Genomic DNA, 3,902 nt, shown 5'->3' on the forward strand with positions numbered 1-3,902 from the left:
TGACTCTGGATCCCATTGCGTGCCTTTTGTAAGCATTGCCACCGGTGTCAGTCTCACATTCTGTACCCATAAAATAGGGATCATGGTACCTATTTGTAGAGATACTGAAATAATTAAGTAAAATAATGAATAGAAAATGCTTGTCTGTGCCCAGCATTAATCATTGAATTTTTGGATACACAGTTTCAACTGCCCAACGGATTCATTCACACCTCCTATCAAAATCTAGACTGCCTTTTCCACTACCACCCTCTATGTATGGCTTTGAAATCAGCAATTCTTTATTCCTCACATCAGCATGGGTGATCTTCCCACAAAGTGAACCTGATCATGGATATCAGTGGCTATAATCCTGCAGTCACTCCAGTGATTGAAGAAGCAATATCAATGCAGTAACTAATAAAATATAAGGTATTGGCCTCCATTTCTCCACGAGGGGGGTTAAAGGCCCCCAAAATATGCATATATGAAAAGGCCAAAAAGTAACCGTCACTGACAGGAAGTCTAAACTAGAGAAGGAGACAGCACCAAACTGGTGGGTTCGGCAAAAGCGCTACTACTCGCAGCGTCCCGGACAAAGAGCTTCCTGAAAACTTCTGTTCCTATGCATAAAGATGTCTTTGGTGGACTTGGGGAAGAGATTGCTAGAAGCAGCAAGAAAGGCCAAGATGATGAAGTGAGGACATTGACGGCAAGTGGTGCCCCATTCACCACAGACTGGATTGGAACATCACCCCTCCACCTTGCAGCCCAGTATGGTCATTATTCCACAGCAGAAGTACTCCTTAGAGCAGGCATTAGCAGGGATGCCCAAACCAAAGTGGACAGGACCCCCTTGCACATGGCTGCAGCTGATGGACATGCACACATCGTGGAACTGCTTGTTAGGAATAGTGCAGATGTGAATGCCAAGGATATGCTGAAGATGACAGCTTTGCATTGGGCCACAGGATAACACCATGGAGATGTTGTAGAGCTACTTATCAAATATGGAGCTGATGTCCATGCTTTCAGCAAGTTTGATAAATCTGCTTTTGACATAGCCCTGGAGAAGAACAATGCTGAGATTCTGGTCATTCTTCAGGAAGCAATGCAGAATCAGGTGAATGCTAATCCCGAAAGAGCCAACCCTGTGACTGTGGCTACCCCATTTATCTTCACGTTAGGAGAAGTTGTCAACCTTGATAGCCTTGTTTCTTCAACCAACACCAAAACAACCTCAGCTAATTCAGAGGAAATCATAGAAGGAAATTCTGTTGACTCATCAATCCAGCAAGTGATGGGGAGTGGAGGCCAGAGGGTGATCACCATAGTGACTGACTGAGTGCCTCTGGGTAATATCCAAACTGCAATCCTTACTGGAGGCATTGGCCAGCCATTTATTGTAACTGTGTAAGATGGACAGCAAGTTCTAACTGTACCCGCTGGTCAGGTTGCAGAGGAGACTATCTTGAAGAAGAAGAGGAGGAAGAAGTAGAGAAGCTGCCATTGACTAAGAAACCAAGGATAGAAGAGATGACAAACAGTGTGGAGGAAAACAAGGAAGGCACTAAAAGAGAGCTACTACAGCAGCAGCTCCAGGAGGCCATTCGAAGAGGCCAGGAATACCGAAACCAGCTCCTCAAGAAAGAGCAGGAGGCAGAACAGTACCGCCTCAAGCTGGAGGCCATGGCCTGACAATGTTACAGAAAACCGAAGAAGAACAAAGCAATACCAGAGAGATGGAGTTACATTTATTCCGTGTGGGTCCAGAGGAAAATGTCTCTCAAATTCTGGGCCCCAACATGCAGGAATTTTCCCTATTTATATGTTTTTACCTTCTTAGTCTCCCAAATATGGAGTGTTTCCGGCCACTTTTGCAAGTTCTTAAAGAGCCCGTATGTGCTGGGCCTTGAGACCTCAGCCAGAGGCCTAGCCTGGTGTCAGCACTGATAACCTTGTCTGGGGAAGGTTTAAGGGCCTTGCTGAAGTGGGAGTAGTCTTAGCAAGCAAGAATTTACAGAAGCCAATTAGCAGGGTTAAAATTTCAAACAGCAGTTTTCATACAAGATGGATGCTTCAACAATAGCCCAATGGAGTTGATTTCACCATGGTTGAAGAGGTGCCTGAGGTAGATGCTGTAGTAGTCACAGAGGGGGAGATGGAAGAGAGAGAGATGGAAGTGACTGGGGCAGGAAGGACCACAGAGCCTCATCGTGGAGTTTCCATAGAAACTGCTTCATCTTAATGTACAAGGGCCACAATTTGTACTATGTCCATTCCCTCTCCCCCCTTTTAAAAGAAAACACAGAGGACAAACCTTGTTTAAAAATTAAGAATTTTCTTAAGAAGGAAACTATAGCAGGGTATAATGCTTGGGCTCAAGGAGGCTCTCTATGCAATTGGAAAAATCAAAGCCAAATTTAGGGAACACTTCTTTTGAGAGGCCAAAAAAATAAGGACCAAATTTCCCAGCTTACATCATTGCTTTAAGCATAGAGGTGAAAGGATGCTGCATGTTGTAGGTAGGTTGGTTGTTGAAATAACTGACTTTTTATCAAAATATTTTACTAGTACTTTCTGTCAAAAGATTTTTCTAAGATAACATTCCTAATATGGACCCACCCAGATCCTTTAATATTTGCACCATCAAGTGACCTTTCAATTTGCCTTAGATTTATGATGTATGTCTGTTACAGAAGAAAACTAATTTGGAGGGAGGTTAGGAACAAGCTTTGGGGAAGAGAAAGGAATATATTCCACTTCCAAAGAAGCAAGCGATCCCCACTATTCAGTTAATTTCACTGAAAGGAATTTGTGATTGCCTGACTAAATTCATTGCGTGTCCATAGCTCAGCTGCCAGTTTAAGAAACTGAAATATAATTTTTTAAAACTGGAAGGAAAAGTCGTTCATGTGAAGAAGTGTATATAAATCCAAAACCCTCCAGGCTGTGCTTCACAATGCTGGAAAGTGGCCAGAAAGAGGCTCGTTGGGGTTATGAAGCAATCTGGTGTTGAGATACAAACTTTGCTCTGGCTGCATTTTACAAAACTGCAATCAGGATGATAGTCTGTTGTTAGAATAACTTGCTTCCAAACATTTATTTATGCAATATGAAGCTTTAATAGCTGCTGGAAACCGATCATTGTCACTAGTAGAGAAATGTGAACAGGGAATCCAGAAGGCTGGACAACCTTAATTGCTCTGAATGGTCGGAGCTAATCACCCATTGTTTAGTTGAGACATTGGTAGCTGAAGCAGCCTCCACCTGTTAGTCTTATGTAAATTCTTGCTGATTGGCTATTATTGGAATTTCCTGCCTAAAGGATATGGGTGTATCCCATAACCTTAATAAAAGGGATAGCAAGGCCAGAGCAGTAGTAGTCCTCCCCCTAGAGGTGGACTCCCACCTGGCTCCCCAATATCGCCAAGTTAATACTTTTCTAGTCTCTTTCATTTGTGTGCGACCTTCTCCAGAACCTGAACCCTGAACCGGAACCCTGAACCACGCGGTACGTGGAAGGGGCTCCTACAAATAGCAATCCTTTCATTTTATAAAATTTTGTTGAGTTTTCTAAATGTGCCTTTCTGTAGCGTTTACATGGTATCCTCAATAAAAGAAGGGAGGGAGAGAGACGAATGTTAAAGATGTTGTGTTGTTTTGTTGCCATTTGATTTGGGATTAGCAGATTGCCCTGTTTCTTTAAGGTAGGACCTTATGGAGAGCTTTTGTGCCTTGTAGATGCTCAGTGTGTGCTGGCAAAGGGAGTAAGAACTATCAGTGCCTGGAGTACGGAACCAAAGATGCTGGCTAGATACTTCATCTGCCTTACTCCCTTCTCTCCCACTATGCCTGCTCCCTTTGCCTAGACACTTTTGAAAAGTGTTTCATTGCTTGGATTCTTTGTGTGCCAGCTTGGA

General features: G+C 43.3%; 1 pseudogene across 1 annotated transcript; it reads left to right on the forward strand.

Annotated features, from left to right (window-relative positions):
- Positions 1 to 614: 614 nt before the first annotated feature.
- Positions 615 to 2,252, forward strand: LOC307100653 (GA-binding protein subunit beta-2-like; annotated as a pseudogene). Its single transcript has 2 exons — positions 615 to 1,681; positions 2,069 to 2,252. The product of its transcript is annotated as a GA-binding protein subunit beta-2-like (transcript).
- Positions 2,253 to 3,902: the final 1,650 nt, after the last annotated feature.

Source organism: Cnephaeus nilssonii (genome assembly GCF_951640355.1).
Source record: "Cnephaeus nilssonii genome assembly, chromosome: 5".
Taxonomy (NCBI): Eukaryota; Metazoa; Chordata; class Mammalia; order Chiroptera; family Vespertilionidae; genus Cnephaeus; species Cnephaeus nilssonii.